We start from the raw sequence: 20,086 nt of genomic DNA, 5'->3' as shown, positions 1-20,086 counted from the left end.
ATCCTGGAGACCCTGGATCGAATCCCACGTCGGGCTCCCGGTGCATGGAGCCTGCTTCTCCCTCTGCCTATGTATCTGCCTCTCTCTCTCTCTCTCTCTCTGTGACTATCATAAAATTAAAAAAAAAATAAAGATTCCACAAAAAATATTAGAACTGAATAAAATATTACAACTGAATTAGAAAGTTGCATGTCATACTGAAATCTGTTGCATTTTTATTCACAAACAATAAACTATTGGAGACATTAAGAAAACAACCCAATCTACAAGTGCATGAAAAAGAATAAAATACCCAGGAAATTTAACCAAGGAGGTGAAAGACCTGTATACTGAAAACTATAAGATTTTCTCCTTATTACTGATTTTAAGTAATTGGATGATGATGTTCTTTTGTTTACTTTCCTCCTCCTCCTCCTCCTCCTCCTCCTCCTTCTTCTTCTTCTTCTTCTTCTTCTTCTTCTTCTTCTTCTTCTTCTTCTTCTTCTTCTCTTCTTCTTCTTCTTCTTCTTCTTCTTCTTCTTCTTCTTCTTCTTCTTCTTCTTCTTCTTCTTCCTTGTGCTTCTGATTCATTTTTTTAGTGGGCTTCACACTAGGCATGGAGCCCAAACATGGGGCTTGAACTCATGACCCTGAGATCAAGACCTGAGCTGAGACCAAGAGTTGGGACACTTAACTGACTGAGCCACCCAGGCACCTGTATGCTTGTAATTAATTTAGCTTTTTTTTTTTTAATTATTTATTCATGAGAGACAGAGAGAGAGAGAGAGAGACAGAGAGACAGAGACACAGGCAGAGGGAGAAGCAGGCTCCATGCAGGGAGCCTGATGTGTGACTTGATCCCGGGACTACAGGATCACACCCTGGGCCAAAGGCAGGTGCTGAACCACCCGAGTCACCCAGGGATCCCCTCATTTAGCTTTTGAATCAATAGTTTTTTTTTTTTTTTCATAAAACTTGGAAAATTTTTAGTATCATTTATTTCAGGATTGTCTGTATCTCCCTCACATTTGGTTCTGTTATTTTTCAGTCTACTAATTCTTAAATGTTTATTGCTGGGCAATTTTCAAGCGATTGGTATTTTTTCTCCTGGCATGATAGTCTTGCTTTTATGGTGCCTGATAATAGTTTTGTTCTTGTTTCTTTTTTATTTAGTAGTCACATATTGCAAATTTTATTTTGCTGGGTTGTAAATATCATTGAATTTCTTTAAATATTATAAAACTTTGTTCTGGGATATGGTTCCTGATCCTTTAGAGTCTTGCTTTTAGTCCTTTTCAATTAAGAAGACAAGAGTAGTGTTGGGTCTAGGGTTAATTTTCCTTTATTAAACTAAACTCTTCTGAATACCTTATCCAGTGTTAACAAGTGTTCCCAGTGTCTACTCTGACAACTGGGGACAGCTCCTATTCGCTGCCTTTGGTAATTAAAGTAGTTTCTCTCTCTTCTCTCTCGCAGGAACTACGGTGCTCGGGGCTCTCGGTGCTGCGTCTGCAGGGCCTGGAGGCTCCGGGGCGTGGCCGCTGATCTGCTCAGCTCGGGGCAGGAGCGTCCTGGGGACACTCGCCCCAGCCTCAGCCCGGCTCCTCGCGGGGCCCCTCCCCCTCGGAGGCCTTTTGTGTCTTTATTTCTTTTTCCCCGTCTTCCTACCTTGAGAGAAGCGCGGACTCTTCTCACTGTAGCATTCCAGCTGGTCTCTCTTTACATCTCAGGCCGAATTCGTAAATTTTCAGGATGGTTTGAAGGTTATCTAGGTAATTTGGTGGGGACAGGCGATTTGGGGACCCTGCTCTTCCGCCATCTTGCCCCTCCCCTTATTCAGTGTTGTTAAAGGACAGTGCCAATTTGTTTTGTCATGGTAAAAGTGTTTCTATGTGGCCAGATTTTTAAAAAATACTGTACATAAATATATATACCTATATATACATATATGCATATATATGCATACATACATATACATGTAAATATATGTATATATATAGTGTGTGTATGTTTGTATGCACAGGTGTGTCCATGTCAAAATATATGGACATCTATAGTAGATGAATGTTGTGGTTTGGGAAGATTGTCTTATGATTTGATCAGATACAGTACAATAAATTTATTGCAAGAGTTTCAGCAGTGGTGAGCAAACTTTTTTAAGTGCCAGATAATAAATATTTTAGGCTTTGAGGGATGTATGACCTCTGCAACCACTCAACTCTCTCATCCTAGTGAGAAAGCAGCCATACATAATACAAAGATATGGGTATTACTGTGATGCAGTAGACTTTATAAAAACAAGCAATGGACCATATTTGACATCTGGGTCATAGTTTTCTAATAACTGAGTAAGAGAATGTCTTGTATATTTATAGCGGATATAATAATTTTCATGGCCCTTATAGGTAGTGAATACTTTGGAAGTTTACATTCATATGGGTATATGTTTTCTTAATGTGCTCTTTAAAATTATTTTATTTTCTGTAGTGAGAAAAAATGTCATATTTGGAGCCATATTAATGCCATATCTGAGACCTTTCAGTAATTATAAGGAAATTGATTTATTTAAAAAACAACAGCTGCTTGACAATTTTAAATTTGTTTTTTGGGCAAGTAATTTGCTATGGGCAAACCTACATATAGAATTTATTGAAACTTTTTCGGATACCTTGAATATTTTCTTTAATGCCTTTAATATCCAGAATTTTAAAAAATGATATGTCTTAATTAGATAGGATATTAGATTAAACTTTTAGAAAAACACTAATAAAAATTGACATGGTATTTGAATTTGTGAATACCTTATTGATCAATTTACTTAACTCCTCAAACAGCAACAGTGCTTTTCAGAAAGTTTTTTAGGGGGTTCTGTTCACTGTCATACTGTTTGTGGTTGGGAGAGTCAATGATAAGATAAATATTGAAAGTCATTATTATAGTATTCTTGAGAGAAATGGACTGAATTTTCCCCCCGTGTCTACTTTCTAAGTCTGTAATACTGTCACAGGTCTATACATGTTGTAACCTGCTAGACCTTACTGCTATGGAAAAGACAAAAGAATAATAAATTATTTAAAAGGAGCAAAGGAAAGTTGCAAATATTAATAAATTATTATTGACCTCGAAGCCATAAAGAATACAGGGAATTCTAATATATAATTCTTACCTTCACAGATCTTAGATTAAAATTGATGATGCTTGGATTCGATATCACTTTACTCATATTCTGTCATAACTCTTACTGTCATGCAATGTACCAGGTACCGGGCTGGGCATGAAGAATACAAAGACAATCATATTCTCTGTTCTTCTGACAAGTGAACTGATGGTTAAAATATAGGTTATTATGTGTTACAGTAGGAAATACACAGAATACCATGTAAGAATACAAAAGGGGTTAAGAACTGAGATTGAAGGATCAGAAAAATTTTGAGGGAAAGAAAAATAATGTGCTATGCAAACCAGAGAAACTTGAGACAGGATAGAATGTACTTCATATCAAAGGCCCAAACATAACAGATAACATGATCCATCAGGAGTACTAAAAGTGATTGAGTATGGTTGTAACATAGAATGTAAGAGTGTTGGTGATGGGAGGTAAACCTGGAGAAGTAGAAGAAAATCTTGAATGTTTTAAGCAGGAGTTTAAAAGTATTCAGTAAATACATGCAAAACCATGAATAAATTTAAGTTAGGAGTACTATGACCGATTTTGATTTTTTGAATAATATTTTAACTGAGTTTTTGGGAAATTAATTTGAATGGTGAAGATCTTATTAGAAAAATATTCCAGCAATATAAGCAACAAATGATAAGGGATTGATCTAAAGCCGTGTTGGTAAGAATGTTAAAATGGGGTTAAGATTTCATGGACATGTAGGAGGAAAATTAAATAGAATATGTGGTCTGTTTTTAAGTGTTATTAACAATAATAATAACCTATCTAGGGGCGCCTGGATGGCTTGGTGGTTGAGCATCTGCCTTTGGCTCAGATGGTGATCCTGGGGTCCTGGGATCAAGTCCCACACCAGTCTCACTCTGGGGAACCTGCCTCTCCCTCTACCTATTTCTCTGCCTCTCTCTGTTTCTCTCATGAATAAATAAAAATTTTAAAAATAATAATAATAACCTATCCAGGCATTTCTACACACTGCCCAGTGTGATAACTATTTTATTTAATCATCATAAAGACTGTAACAGTATGAAGCAAGTATTATGATATCATATTTATTAAAGTTATTCTTCAGATCTGGCTTGGCTGGTGATAAAGTTTATACTTCTAAACACTCCACTATGCAACATGTATTTCTATACAACAAATGCTTGTTTACTGTAGGCCAGGGTCTATTATAAGTACCTTTTGAATATTAGCTCAATTTCGGGATCCCTGGGTGGCGCAGCGGTTTGGCGCCTGTCTTTGGCCCAGGGCGCGATCCTGGAGACCCGGGATCGAATCCCACGTCGGGCTTCCGATGCATGGAGCCTGCTTCTCCCTCTGCCTGTGTCTCTGCCTCTCTCTCTCTCTCTGTGACTATCATAAATAAATAAAAATTTAAAAAAAAACATGAATATTAGCTCAATTTCAAATGTATTGTTTGATATACACATCAGATAATAATGATGAAGTACTAATAAATGTGTGTGTTGAACGTATAAATTTTATATGCTTCAGCCTATAGTTACACAAATATTTCAAAGAGAGTAAGGAAATGTGGAGCAGAGATTATTTGCAGCTTTTCTGGAGAAACTGGCTAGAGAATACGAGCTCTGAAAGAAGACAAAGAGAGACAGAAATGTAATTTCTTGGAAGTCATATACGGAAAAAAAAGTAATAAATGAGATACAAATTATAATATTCTCACCTCTGGCTAATTTTAGGTGATATATGGACCATATTTTCCACTGGTCTTAGTAATATAATCATCTATATCATTCGTAGGGTGATGGGAGCAGAAGACCACTTGCAGAGATTTGAGGTAGTAAGGAGATTATAGCAGTTTCACTTGAGCTGGATCTGAAAAGACTGACATGACATGAATTAAAAAAGAGATGGTTTGTTAAGTAAAAGTGGTTGGAAGAGTGTCAAGAATGGGGTAACAGGCATAGTTACAATTACAAGTCAAGGAGTCCCTGGGTGGCTCAGTGGTTGAGCATCTACCTTTTGCTCAGGTGGTGATCCCGGGGTCCCGGTATCGAGTTCTGCATTGGGCTCCCCACAGACAGCCTGCTTCTTCCTCTGCCTATGTCTCTGCCTCTCTCTGTGTGTCTCTCATGAATAAATAAATAAACTCTTTAAAAAATAATTACAAGCCAAGATTCAGAGAGACAGTATTTCAAATATGTTCAAAGTATAGGATTTAGCTTTCCAAAATGAAGATACAATTAAGCACACTTTCCCCAATGGAATATTAAAAATAATTGGTTACTTAGGGAGACACAAGTGATGAATTGCTGTGGACGTCCTTGAAATGGGTCAAATGAATCTCATGAATCAGGCATGGTGGGATTTGCTTGTGTCTGGAAACAGGTCACTTTCACTTTCCAAGAATTTTATTACTTGCAAAATTTAAGGATTTTTAAGGGGAGGAATACTAATACTTCTGTGTTCAATTGTCTATGGGTGTTTAGTGAGAAAGAGTTATGTTCAGTATTTAAAATGTTAGAAATTATTATCTGAAGTAAAATTTAGGTAAAATATCTATAGCACTAGAAAAATACCAAAACTTTCTTTCATCAATCATAGTTCCTCTGTGTTTAAACACAATTAAAAATGTGTTTCATGTACTTGGATACAGCTAACTCCATTTCATAATTACACTCAAGTCTCCAGTGTAGGTCTTTGCTAAGCAAAAAGGAAAAGCTATAGGTTTTCTTTTCCACTTTTAAAAAAATGTATATAACAGACATTAGGGAAAGAAAGACTAATAAATCACTGGAACCTGCATACTATATACATAATATATATATATGTGTGTGTATATATATATATATATATATATATATATATATATATATATATTCAGCCAGCTGTCAGAGCCTATGCAGCCAAGAACCTCAAATGAGCTGACCTACTTATAGTTTGGTGCAGTGTTCTCTTTTCCATCTCAGTTAATTATACCTTTAGAGATGATTCAGATTTGTTTATAAAAAAAGAAAAAAGAAAATCCTCTTTTTTCTGAGTAATTTTGATGACCTTATATTTCTTCTGATGCTTCTTATTTTTTACTCTTATTTTTTACTCTAAACTAGTTCTTTGAAGAAATTTTCTTTTTAAGTTTTTTCGTTTTCATTTATAACTACTGAATTTTCTGTCTCAGAAAGGAAAAGTCCTTTAAGTTGGAGAAGTGGTGGCAGTCGAGTCTCTGCAAAGTTTATCAGTGTCATTTTGCTCCCCAGAGAGAGAATTTTCTCTCATTTCCAAATTGCCAAATGTATAGCAGAGAATGAGCTTATACAAGTTGAAATATAGAAAACATGTGAGGGCTAGAAAAAGGGACTTAAATTCTCTTCTATCATCACTGTCTTTAAGTGTTTCTGTGTAACTGTCTATAAAGTGAGTGATAAGATTTTGCCACTCTCACTTTCATACCAAAGGAATTAATAAACTATGTCTTCTGAAATTATTTGGGGTTTCGACAATGAAAATCTTAGCTAATATATATGAAATATACATGAATAATATATTAATATGAAATAACATATATATTTATATATGTCATGTCACAGTGTCACAGTAAAATTTTTAGGTACTTACATGTAATTCTACAGAGAGATCAGTTTGCAATATGGCATATCTATGCTTAACACAGTGTCATGCACATATAGAAAATGAGAAAAGTAGGAAGCATATGAAATGACAAATGTTAGGTACATTTACTTTTATGTATCAACATGTTCCTATACTCATTAATATTTTTAAAAATCAGAGAATATTTCTATAGTAGTCAGGACATGGTAAGCTACATTATGGTATTAAGTAAAGTCCAAAAACCTTTTTTTTATAAATTAATTTTATTGGTGTTCAATTTACCAACATACAGAATAACACCCAGTGCTCATCCCGTCAAGTGTACCCATCAGTGCCCATCACCCATTCACCCCCACCCCCGCCCTCCTCCCCCTCCACCACCCCTAGTTCATTTCCCAGAGTTAGAAGTCTTTATGTTCTGTCTCCCTTTCTGATATTTCTCACACATTTCTTCTCCTTCCCTTATATTCCCTTTCACTATTATTCATATTCCCCAAATGAATGAGAACATACACTGTCCTTCTCCGGTTACTGTGGCCAAGTTCAAAAAGGGTGTTGCCTGAGTTCTCCTCTGGGATTTTGTTGGAATCTTGTCTCACATTTAGATCTTTCATCTATTTTGAGTTTATCTTTGTGTATGGTGCAAGAGAGTGGTCCAGTTTCATTCTTCTGCATGTGGATGTCCAATTTTCCCAGCACCATTTATTGAAGAGACTGTCTTTCTTCCAGTGGATCGTCTTTCCTCCTTTATCGAATATTAGTTGACCATAAAGTTCAGGGTCCACTTCTGGGTTCTCTATTCTGTTCCATTGATCTATATGTCTGTTTTTGTGCCAGTACCACACTGTCTTGATGAACACAGCTTTGTAGTACAACCTGAAATCTGGCATTGTGATGCCCCCAGATATGGTTTTCTTTTTTAAAATTCCCCTGGCTGTTTGGGGTCTTTTCTGATTCCACACAAATCTTAAAATAATTTGTTCTAAGTCTCTGAAGAAAGTCCATGGTATTTTGATAGGGATTGCATTATACGTGTAAATTGCCCTGGGTAACATTGACATTTTCACAATATTAATTCTGCCAATCCATGAGCATGGAATATTTTTCCAACTCTTTGTGTCTTCCTCAATTTCTTTCAGAAGTGTTCTATAGTTTTTAGGGTATATTTTGAGAACCATTTGAATGGTAAATGGTTCTCCAACCTTTTATTTTCAGGTTGTAGGTGTCCTTCTGTCTAAAATGAGTCTCTTGTAGACAGCAAATAGATGGGTCCTGCTTTTTTATCCAGTCTGAAACCCTGCGCCTTTTGATGGGGTCATTAAGCCCATTCACGTTCAGAGTTACTATTGACAGATATGAGTTTAGTGTCATCATGATATCTATTTAGTCCTTGTTTTTGTGGATTGTTCCACTGAACTTCTTCTTAAAGGGGAGTTTTAAGAGTCCCCCTTAAAATTTCTTGCAGAGCTGGTTTGGAGGTCACATATTCTTTCAGTTCCTGCCTGTCTTGGAAGCTCTTTATCTCTCCTTCCACTTTGAATGAGAGCCTTGCTGGATAAAGTATTCTTGGTTGCATGTTCTTCTCATTTAGGACCCTGAATATATCCTGCCAGCCCTTTCTGGCCTGCCAGGTCTCTGTGGAGAGGTCTGCTGTTACCCTAATATTCCTCCCCATGAATGTCAAGGACTTCTTGTCTCTTGCTGCTTTAAGGATCTTCTCTTTATCTTTGGAATTTGCAAGCTTCACTATTAAATGTCGAGGTGCTGAACGGTTTTTATTGATTTTAGGGGGGGATCTCTCTATTTCCTGGATCTGAATGCCTGTTTCCCTTCCCAGAGCGGGAAAGTTTTCAGCTAGGATTTGTTCAAACACATATTCTGGCCCTCTGTCCCTTTCGGCGCCCTCGGGAACCCCAATTAAGCGTAGGTTTTTCTTCCTTAGGTTGTCATTTATTTCCCTTAATCTGTCTTCATGGTCTTTTAATTGTCTGTCTCTTTTTTCCTCAGTTTCCCTCTTTGCCATCACCTTGTCTTCTATGTCACTCACTCGTTCTTCCACCTCGTTAACCCTCGTCGTTAGGACTTCTAGTTTGGATTGCATCTCATTCAGTTGATTTTTAATTTCTGCCTGATTGGATCTAAATTCTGCAGTCATGAAGTCTCGTGAGTCCTTAATGCTTTTTTCTAGAGCCACCAGTAGCTGTAGAATAGTGCTTCTGAATTGGCTTTCTGACTTTGAATTGTAATCCAGATTTTGTAACTCTGTGGGAGAGAGGGCTGTTTCTGATTCTTTCTTTTGAGGTGAGGTTTTCCTTCTAGTCATTTTGCTCAGTGCAGAGTGGCCAAAAACAAGATGTATTGGAACACGGGGGAGTATCACTGGTCCGTCCAGCTGGTCTTCTGGGGGAGGGGCCTGCTGTGCTGATTCTCAGGTGTTAGCACTTGGGGGAGCTGCTCTGCCCCTGCCTCCTGCAGGGCTCAGCGGGGGCTGTTTACCCCGTGGGGCCCCAGGAGGATCAGCCGCAGTTGCTATGGCAACTCTGGAAGCCTGGATTCAGCCTCCGCAGGAACTACGTGGCTCGGGGCTCTCGGTTCTCCGTCTGCAGGGCCTGGAGGCTCCGGGCGGGGCCGCTGATCTGCTCAGCTCGGGGCAGGAGCGTCCTCGCTGTCCTGGGCCCTCCCGGCCTCTGCCTGTCCCGGGGAGGCCGGATCCTGGGCTGTGTCCCGGCGCCCTGTACTCCGGGGCCTGCGCTGTTGGATTCGCGCTCCCGCCCCGCAGCCCCCTCCGCGGAGCCCGCCCGAGCCCCTCCGAGCTGCTCCGGGTCCCGCCGTGCGCGCTGCAGCCCTTAGGGAGCTCGGCGCACTCCCCGGGGCGCAGGTGTCTGTTAGTGTCCCCGGGAGCCCGAGGGCATCCCCGCCCTCCTGGGTCCTGCTCCAACTCCCTGCGAGCCCCTTTCCGCCCGCCCGGGAAGGTTGGTGCAGCTCCTGCTCCTCCGGGACGGGGCTCTCCTGTCCTGGGGACACTCGCCCCGGCCCTAGCCCGGCTCCTCGCGGGGCCCCTCCCCCTCGGAGGCCTTTTGTTCCTTTATTTCTTCTTCCCCGTCTTCCTACCTTGATAGAAGCGCGGACTCTTCTCACTGTAGCGTTCCAGCTGGTCTCTCTTTACATCTCAGGCCGAATTCGTAGATTTTCAGGATGGTTTGAAGGTCATCTAGGTAATTTGGTGGGGACAGGTGATTTGGGGACCCTGCTCTTCCGCCATCTTGCCCCTCCCCCAAAGTCCAAAAACCTTAATGGATTAACAATATTATCTTATTCTTCCTTTATTTTAAGTCACATATATGCTTGTATATGGTGACAGATGGTAGCTACACTTGTCCTGAGCATAGCATAACATACAGTGAAGTTGAATCATTATGTTTTACACATGAAGCTAATGTAACACTGTATCAACTCTACTCAAATATTAAAGTTTAAAACAATGAAAAATAAGTAAATAAGTCACACACATGCCCTTTTGAAACTATTTTATTTTGTTTTGTTTGCTTTTGTTTTTGTTTTAAAGATTTTATTTATTTTAGAAAGAGCACAGCAGGGTAAGGGAGAGGAACAAACTCCACGCTGAGAACAGAACCTGATGAAGGGCTCAGTCCCACAACCCCCAAGATCATGAAGTGAGCCAAAACCAAGAGCTGGATGCTCAAACAACTGTACCCTGAAACTGTTTTGGACACATAGATTTGTAACTCTTCACAATAGGTAAAAAAAAAATACGTATATATAAACTCACTTTCATTTACTAGATGTAATGGAGACAAGAGATATTAGACTTTGTCTATCTTTAAATTTTGGGAATTAGGAACCCACTGAGATGCACTGTAGCCTAAAGCCACTCAAAGCTTTTGCTCTATCACAAGGAAAATGAACTCATTTGATAAACTCATAGCATTGTTTATAAATCCTTCTAGAAGTACAGTTCTCAAAAATAAAGGTTTAAAAAAAAAAGTTGGTAGAACTTTCCAGAACGCTCTGTGAGACGTGGAGGAGCCCCGGCTGCCCAAGCTGTGCCCAGCAACGCTCTCCTTCCCACTCCCCCACACCCTCCTTGGTGCTCTCACCAGCTGTAGAAAATGGTGAAAGAAACAACTTACTTACTATGATGTTTTGGCGGTCAAAGCCAATGCCACCCAGAAGGAATTGAAAAAGGCTTACAGGAAGGAGAGAAGTTTAAACAGATTTCTCAAGCTTACGAAGTGCTCTTTGATGCAAAGAAAAGAGAATTATATGACAAAGGAGGAGAACAGGCAATTAAAGAAGGTGGAGCTGGTGGTGGTTTTGGTTCCCCCATGGACATCTTTGATATGTTTTTTGGAGGAAGAGGAAGGATGCAGAGAGAAAGGACAGGTAAAAATATTGTACATCAACTCTCAGTAACCTTAGAAGATTTATATAATTGTGCAACAAGAAAACTAGCTCTGTAAAAGAATGTGATTTGCAATAAATGTGAAGGCCAAGGTGGTAAGAAAGGAGTAGTCGAATGTTGTCCCAATTGTCGATGTACTGGAATGCAAATAAGAATTCATCAGATAGGAACTAGAATGGTTCAGCAAATTCAGTCTGTGTGCATAGAGTGCCAGGGCCATGGGGAACGGATCAGTCCTAAAGATAGATGTAAAAGCTGCAACGGAAGGAAGATAGTTCAAGAGAAGAAGATTCTAGCAGTGCATACTGACAAAGGCATGAAAGATGGCTAGAAGGTAACATTCCGTGGTGAGGGGGACCAAGAACCAGGACTGAAACCAGGAAATATTATCATTGTTTTAGATCAGAAGGACCATGCTGTTTTTACTCAGCGAGGAGAAGATCTTTTCATGTGTATGGATATACAGCTGGTTGAAGCCCTGTGCGGCTTTCAAAAGCCAGTATCTACTCTTGACAACCGAACCATCGTCATCACCTCTCATCCAGGTCAGACTGTCAAGCATGGGGATATCAAGTGTGTGGTACAACGAAGGCATGCCAATTTATCGTAGACCATATGAGAAGGGTTGCCTAATCATCGAATTTAAGGTAAACTTCCCCAAGAACGGCTTTCTCTCTCCTGATAAAATTTCTTTGGCTGGAAAAACTCCTACCTGAGAGCAAGGAAGTGGAAGAGACTGATGAAATGGACCAGGTAGAACTGATGGACTTTGATCCCAATCAGGAAAGACTGCGCCGTTACAATGGGGAAGCATATGAGGATGGTGAACATCATCCTAGAGGTGATGTTCAGTGTCAGACATCTTAATGGGATCAGTGAATAACACTGCTGGTATTTTATATGCAGTAGTGAATGAGTGAAGGATTATAATCATAGCTCATTATTTGCTATTGTTTTTGTTTTAATATTCAACTACAATACAGTTTTAAAAGTTAAAAAAAGAATAAACTTGAATATAAAAGCTTTGACTTTGTCCTGTATATGATGGCTTCAGTGTGCAAGATACGTTTAATACTTGTAAAAACTACTTAAAAAAAAATCTCCCCTAGCATTGTTAGGCCATACCTTATAATTGATTGCAGCTCTATGTATATGAAACAGTTCAGACTCAAATGCTAGGTGTATTGACTAGCAGTGTTTGATCCTTAATTGTTAAACTATGAAGTTAAAACTTGTATTTAATTGGCAATCAGACAAAGACTTTATTAATTTGCAGAGAAGTGTTGGTCTGTAGTTATGTTAAATGGGATTCATTGTGATGCCTCTGCATTCCATTGCCTCAAGTGTTACTTGAAGATGACATGCTATGTAATTTGGCCTGTGGTATCAGTGATAGAAAGGATACCTCTCTGGGTAGGTATAAAAAGAAGGGGTTTAAGAAGGGGTTTATCATATGCTGCTGCTTGAGGGCTTGCACTTGTAGAATTGCATTCCCCTCTGCTATGCCATCTTTTAAAAAATTGTGTGTGTGTGTGTGTGTGTGTGTGTGTGTGTGTGACAGTCCTGGTTACATTTTTTTCCTTCTCTTTGGACTATGATAAGCTTCAGAGTAGTGACTTCGGGAGCAGGGTAACTTAGAGTGAAGAGACATTTACGTGGAGAAGTTAATTTACAAGTATGAGACAGGAAGATGTCTTCTAGGTATGTGACAGGCTTACTTTAAGTCATTTAACTTATGCTCCAAAGTAACTGTAATTTAATGTTGGTAGTATAGCAAATTATGATGAATAGCTTTAATTGTATGTTTAAAAGTCATGTTCACAAGTTTGAAATTTATAAATGTCTCCTTAATATACTGATTACAAAGCAAAAAAAAAGGTTATTTAAAACAAATTAGCAAACACAAATACAAACATAAATTAGTATTTTAATTATTTGAGACATATTAACTACTTAACACTGGAAGCATATTTTAGGACAAACATAACTGAACAAAATTCTTCTGCAAAACTTTTAGTATTCCAAGTTGTGACATGCCATGTTAATGGTTTAAATTTAATCCAACTGTCAAGGGTTATGTTTTCTTTTAGTCCCAGTATTTATTTTCTATTTCCTTCCTCCCTCTCTCACATTCATCCAGAGGAGTATGTTCTGTCCTTGAGAAGCATTAGCATGAGATTTGGAAGAGAATCAACACCATTTTATCTTTCCCAACAACAGAGATGGCAGTTATGTGGATTTCTCAGGGTCAGTCTTTCAGTGTCTTTTGTTGCTTTATCATGCATCCACTTTATAGTGAGAGAAAGTTTAGACATGCAGAAGTTTCCTGGAAGTTCTTGATTTCTGAGTTGCAAATACTGTCTTAAAGGTATTTAATTGTGATAGACAGAATAGTGACTACCAATCTATCACTAACAACAAAAAGAGGTCCATGCCCTAATTCCTGGAGCCTGTGACAAAGCAGGCACTGCAGTTGTGATTAAAACTAAGGAAATTAAGATGGGAGAAATTCCTGGATTGCCTAGGAGGGCTAAATCTAATATATTAGTCCTTAAAAGCTGAGAAACATTCCTGTCTGGGGTTAGAGGGAGATATGAATATGGAAGAAAAGTCAGAGATACAACATTGATGTATTTGAAGACATAGCATGGAGGTCTAGAGCCTCAGGCAGCCTCAGCAAAGAAAGAGATCCTCCTTTAGAGTGTCCAGAAAGGAATACAGCCCTGCTTACATTTTAGCTTGAAGAGAACGGTTTTGGACTTTTGACTTTCAGAACTGTGAAACTACAAATTTGCATTTTTAAGACATCAATTTGTGGTAATTTGTTATAGCAGAAATAGTACACATAGAGATTCCACATTCTAGAAAGAAATAGATATTATCAATTTTAAGGAATGACAAAATTACATATTGTTTAAATATTCACTTTTATTGTACATAAATTGGATTCTGCATTTATATTTTAGTGGATATTCTAACATTTGGAAACATAATATCTTCTAATCTCCCCCACGTCTTGTCAGTGAGCCCAAATATGTGTATGGGTGATTGGAGGTTAGTGGCAGAGATCTTAAAAAGGAAGAATAAAGGATAAATGAAAAATCTTGGAGAAAACACATAATTTCTTTTGGCCTGTTCCACTTGCGTCAGGAGGGTTCCTTCAGGGGATGGGAGGGGAAACTAAAACAAGATGAATCAGAGAGGGAAACAAACCATAAGAGATTCTTAATCATAAGAAACAAACCACAGGTTGTTGGAGGGGAGTGGGTGGGGACAGGTTGGTGACAGTCAATATGGAGGGCAGGTGATATAACAAGCACTGGGTGTTAAATGCAACTGATGAATCACTGAACTAGACCTCTGAAACTAATAATACACTATATGTTAATTAATTGAATTTAAATGAATAAATAAATAAGAGGGTTCCTTCACCTGTGGTGAACACCCTATTTTCTTTCTTTAGGAAATATGAGGATCCTCGTTTCTCCAAATATTCAGAGCTAGATCCTCCACTCACTAGTTATACTAGGAGAATATAAGGAAGCCTCTGCCAATTTAGCAACAGAATACTAAATTGTATCATTGAAATAAATCACCTTTTCCATGCAACAACTAAATAAATTGCCAGCAGGCCAATTAGCATTAACTCATAGCTAACTTGTTCTGGAGCATCCTTTTATGCTTGAAAAGACAAGATGTTTTTGTTAGTTAATGCCCAGTGTAATTAGCCTCCACTGAAATATTGATTTTACATTAAGGAAGATTAATGCTAAAGTACTGGCAGCAAAATGTTGTCTTTATGAAGACTGACATTTTACAGGTAAAAAGACATTGTTGTGTCATCTCACTGTCACGTTTGTGCAATTATATGGAGACAATGCTTTCTATATGCAGCATATCTAGTGTAGTGCACCTGAACTTTTAATTTCTTGGTCGAAAAGGCCAGGTCAAATCTTTACATCTTGATTAAATAAGCATGTGACCCATATCAGGGAATATCACATACTTTTTTTCTCTAAGGAAATCTACTCTGAGAAACTTATAAGACTTTTTAATGTCATGGCACCAAATTTTCTCAATTTTTTTTAACTCTGTCTAGTAACTACAAGTATATTTTTATCTTGGCTTGATTAACAACTAAGATGATATATTTTTTAATTTTTATTTATTTATGATAGTCACAGAGAGAGAGGCAGAGACATAGGCAGAGGGAGAAGCAGGCTCCATGCACCAGGAGCCTGATGTGGGACTTGATTCCGGGTCTCCAGGATCGCACCCCGGGCCAAAGGCAGGCGCCAAACCGCTGCGCCACCCAGGGATCCCAAGATGATATTTTTAAAAGCAAGAGCTTCTTGAGTCAATGACTGATAACTTTTTTTTAAATTTTTATTTATTTATGATAGGCACACAGTGAGAGAGAGAGAGAGAGGCAGAGACACAGGCAGAGGGAGCAGGCTCCATGCACCGGGAGCCCGATGTGGGATTTGATCCCGGGTCTCCAGGATCACGCCCTGGGCCAAAGGCAGGCGCTAAACCGCTGCGCCACCCAGGGATCCCGACTGATAACTTTCATTCTGTTCTTTCTCTAATATGTGTGTGTATGTGCACATGGGTGAAAATAGTGCATGTTTTTTCCTCTGTGGGGAATGGTTATGAATAAAGATTTTGAGTTGTTTCATTGAAATTACATTATTACTTTGGGGGAATACTAAGTGAATAACATAAAAAGTTATTTTGAAAAGCCTACTAAAAATATAAATATTGAATTTTTTGATTAATATGTCTTAGAAAATGTGATGTGAAGAATAGAAATTTGCATGGTCAGAACCCTACAATAAGACATTTTATTTTATTTTTTAAAGATTTTATTTATTTATTCGTGAGAGACACACACAGAGAGAGAGAGGCAGAGACACAGGCAGAGGGAGAAGCAGGCTCCATGCAGGGAGCCCGATGTGGGACTCGATCCTGGTCTCCAGGACCAGGCCCTGGGCTGAAGGCGGCGCTAAACCGCTGAGCCACTGGAGCTGCCCCAATAGGACATTTTAAATTAACAGTTTATAATATAGTTGTAATCATTTTTCTGGATCAAATTTGCCCAGGTATTTGGACATGTTACAAAATGGTTCCCCAGCCTTGGAGAGGGGGCAAGATGGCAGAAGAGTAGGGTCCCCAAGTCACCTGTCCCCACAAATTACCTAGATAACCTTCAAATCATTCTGAAAACTTACGAATTCGGCCTGAGATTTAAAGAGAGTACAGCTGGAATGCTACAGTGAGAAGAATTCACGCTGCTATCAAGGTAGGAAGACGGAAAAAAAAAAAAAGAGAAAGAAATAAAAAAGCATCCAAGGGGGAGGGCCAGGCAAGGAGCCCGGCTAAGGCCGGGGCGAGTGTCCCCAGGAAAGGAGAGCCCCAGCCCGAAGAAGCAGGAGCTTCACCAATCTTCCCGGACAGAAGGCACTGGCAGGGAGTTGGAGCAGGATCCCAGGAGGGGCGGGGATGCCCTCAGGCTCCCTGGGACACTAACAGACACCTGCGTCCCAGGGAGATCCCCACACCCTGCAGCCAAGGTCCCTCAAGGGCTGCAGTGCGGGCCCCACCGCTGGAGCAGCTCGGGGCGGCTCCGGCAGAGGCTCCGTGGAGAGGGGGCTGCGCAGCCTGGGAGCGTGAATCCAACAGCACAGGCCCCAGAGCCCAGGGCGCAGGGGACACAGCCCAAGATCCGCTGCTCCCCCCGGGACAGGCAGAGGCCAGGAGGGCCCAGGACAGCAAGGGCACTCCTGCCGCTGGGGGGCCCGAGCTGAGCAGATCAGCGACCCGCCCCGGAGCATCCAGGCCAGTGCGGGCTGGGAGCTGCGGTAGTTCTGCAGGAGCTGACTCTGGGGCTGGGGAGCTGGCCGCCGCCAGTGTTGTTGCTCCTCCGGGGGCCTCACAGGATAACAACTCCCACTGAGCCTCACAGTGGCCTCATAGGATAAACAAGATAAACAGCTCCCACTGAGCTGGGCACCAGGCAGGGGCCTGGGCAGCTCCCCCAGAGGCTTACACCTGAGAATCAGCACAGCAGGCCCCTCCCTCAGAAGCCCAGCTAGAAGGACAGGGGAAAAGCAAGTGATTGACCAAGCAGCACTGTAAAATTCCAGGGGAAGTCCAGGGATTTACAGTATATAGAATCAGAGGATAGTCCCCCTTGTTTTTTATTTTCTCTTTGCTTCCCTACCTTTTTTACTTTCTTCTTCTTCTTCTTCTTCTTCTTCTTCTTCTTCTTCTTCTTCTTCTTCTTCTTCTTCTTCTTCTTTCTTCTTCTTCTTCTTCTTCTTCTTCTTCTTCTTCTTCTTCTTTTTTTCTTTTTTCTCTTCTCTTTTTTTCTCCTTTTCCCAATACAACTTGTTTTTGGCCACTCTGCACTGAGCAAAATGACTAGAAAGAAAAACTCACCTCAAAAGAAAGAATCAGAAACAGTCCTTTCTCCCACAGAGTTACAAAATTTGGATTACAATTCAATGTCAGAAAGCCAATTCAGAAGCACTATTATACAGCTACTGGTGGCTCTAGAAAAAAGCATAAAGGATTCAAGAGACATCATGACTGCAGAATTTAGATCTAATGAGGCAGAAATTAAAAATCAGTTAAACGAGATGCAATCCAAACTAGAAGTCCTAAGGACAAGGGTTAACGAGGTAGAAGAATGAGCGCGTGACATAGAAGACAAGTTGATGGCAAGAAGGGAAACTGAGGAAAAAAGAGAAAAACAAAAGATCATGAGGATAGGTTAAGGGAAATAAATGACAGCCTCAGAAGGAAAAATCTGCATTTAATTGGGGTTCCCGAGGGCGCAGAAAAGGACAGAGGTCCAGAATATGTAATTGAACAAATATTATCTGAGAACTTTCCTAACCTAGGAAAGGAAACAGGCATTCAGATCCAGGAGATAGAGAGAGCCCCCCTAAAATCAATAAAAACCGCTCAACACCTCGACATTTAATAGTGAAACTTTCAAATTCCAAAGATAAAAGAGAAGATCCTTAAAGCAGCAAGAGACAAGAAATCTCTAACTTTTATGGGGAGAAATATTAGATTAACAGCAGACCTCTCCAGAGAAAACCGGCAAGCCAGAAAGGGCTGGCAGGATATATTCAGGGTCCTAAGTGAGAGGAACCTGCAGCCAAGAATACTTTATCCAGCAAGGCTTTCATTCAGAATAGGAGACATAAAGAGCTTCCAAGATAGGCAGAAAGTGAAAGAATATGTGACCACCAAGCCAGCTCTGCAAGAAATACTAAGGGGGACTCTGTAATAGAGAGAGGGGGTCCAAGGGAACAGTCCACAAAAACAGTGACTGAATAGGTATCATGATGACACTAAATTCCTATCTTTCAATAGTAACTCTGAACATGAATGGGCTTAATGACCGCATCAAAAGGCGCAGGGTGTCAGACTGGATAAAGAAGCAAGACCCATCTATTTGCTGTCTAAAAGAGACTCATTTTAGACATAAGGACACCTACAGCCTGAAAATAAAAGGTTGGAGGACCATTTATCATTCAAATCGTCCAAAAAAGAAAGCAGGGGTAGCAATCCTCATCAGTTAAATTAAAGTTTATCCCAAAGACTGTAGTAAGAGATGAATAGGTACGCTATATCATACTTAAAGGATCTATCCAACAAGAGGACCTAACAATCATCAATATTTATGCCCCGAATGTGGGAGCTGCCAAGTATATCAATCAATTAATAACCAAAGTTAAGACATACTTAGATAATAATACACTCATACGTGGTGACTTGAATGTAGCGCTTTCTACAATAGACATATCTAAGCACAACATCTCCAAAGAAACAAGAGCTTTAAATGATACACTGGACCAGATAGATTTCACTGATATTTACAGAACTTTACAACCAAACGCAACTGAATGCACATTCTTCTCAAGTGCACATGGAACTTTCTCCAGAATAGAACACATACTGGGTCACAAATCAGGTCTTACCCAATACCAAAAGATTGGGATCGTCCCCTGCATGTTTTCAGACCATAATGCTTTGAAATTAGAACTAAATCACAAGAAGAAGTTTGGAAGGATTTCAAACACAGGGAGGTTAAGAACCATCCTGCTAAAAGATGAAAGGGTCAACCAGGAAATTAGAGAAGAATTAAAAAGATCATAGAAACTAATGGGAATGAAGATACAACCATTCAAAAATCTTTAGGATACAGCAAAAGCAGTCCTGAGGGGGAAATACATCGCAATACAAGCATCCATCCAAAAATTGGAAAGAACTCACATACAAAAGTTAACCTTGCACCTAAAAGAGCTGGAGAAAAAACAGCAAATAGATCCTACACCCAGCAGAAGAAGACAGTTAATAAAGATTCAAGCAGAACTCAGTGAAATAGACCAGAAGAACTGTGGAACAGATTAACAAAACCAGGAGTTGATTCTTTGAAAGAATTAATAAGATAGATAAACCATTATCCAGCCTTATTAAAAAGAAGAGAGAAAACACTCAAATCAATAAAATCATGAATGAGAAAGGAGAGATCACCACCAATACCAAGAAAATACAAACAATTTTAAAACTTATTATGAGCATCTTTATGCCAATAAATTAGGCAATCTAGAAGAAATGGACACATTTCTGGAAAACCACAAATTACCAAAACTGGAAGAGGAAGAAATAGAAATCCTGAACAGGACAGTAACCATGGAGGAAATTGAAGCAGTCATCAAAAACCTCCCAAGACACAAACGTCCAGGGCCAGATGGCTTCCCAGGGGAATTCTATCAAACGTTTAAAGAAGAAATCATACCTATTCTACTTAAGCTGTTCAGAAAGATTGAAAGAGATGGAATACTTCCAAACTCGTTCTATGAGGCCAGCATCACCTTAATTCAAAAACCAGACAAAGGCCCCACCAAAAAGGAGAGTTA

The 20,086-nt window shown here is 39.7% G+C and overlaps 1 pseudogene; it reads left to right on the top strand.

The window, feature by feature from the left end:
* Nucleotides 1-12,017, top strand: part of LOC129494598 (dnaJ homolog subfamily A member 1-like) — a 138,165-nt pseudogene extending 126,148 nt beyond the window's left edge.
* The last annotated feature ends 8,069 nt before the right edge of the window (nt 12,018-20,086 follow it).

The sequence above is a fragment of the Nyctereutes procyonoides genome, unplaced genomic scaffold (genome assembly GCF_905146905.1).
Source record: "Nyctereutes procyonoides isolate TBG_1078 unplaced genomic scaffold, NYPRO_anot_genome, whole genome shotgun sequence".
In the NCBI taxonomy this organism is placed as follows: domain Eukaryota; kingdom Metazoa; phylum Chordata; class Mammalia; order Carnivora; family Canidae; genus Nyctereutes; species Nyctereutes procyonoides.
The sequence above is the reverse complement of the archived record's forward strand: the minus strand, read 5'-3'. Positions and strand labels throughout refer to the sequence as shown.